Source organism: Cicer arietinum, chromosome 7 (assembly GCF_000331145.2).
Source record: "Cicer arietinum cultivar CDC Frontier isolate Library 1 chromosome 7, Cicar.CDCFrontier_v2.0, whole genome shotgun sequence".
Lineage (NCBI taxonomy): Eukaryota > Viridiplantae > Streptophyta > Magnoliopsida > Fabales > Fabaceae > Cicer > Cicer arietinum.
In genome coordinates this window covers 20,824,098-20,824,437 of record NC_021166.2, presented here as the reverse complement: position 1 = coordinate 20,824,437, position 340 = coordinate 20,824,098, and positions in this window count along the sequence as shown.

The following is a 340-nucleotide window of genomic DNA, read 5'->3' as shown; positions in this document are numbered from 1 at the left end:
TTATAAACTATTTTATAATATTATTTTATAATATTATTAGTCATTTACCAATGGTAATAATTTATATTATAGTCATTAAATTCAATAAAAAAAAACCCACCGAATCACTCATAAATATCGACATAAATATTCTTTATTTAATCTTCCTTTTATGAACAATTATATTATTTCATTTATGGTGAGTAATGATTTTATACGTTAAAAATTAAATTACTCATTAATGTCAATCCATTTTTTTAGTAACACTTTACAAAATAAAAATATATATTCTATTTTACAGAAAATACATAAATTTATTAAAAATAATCATAAAATACGAATATATGAAAAATTATTAAAA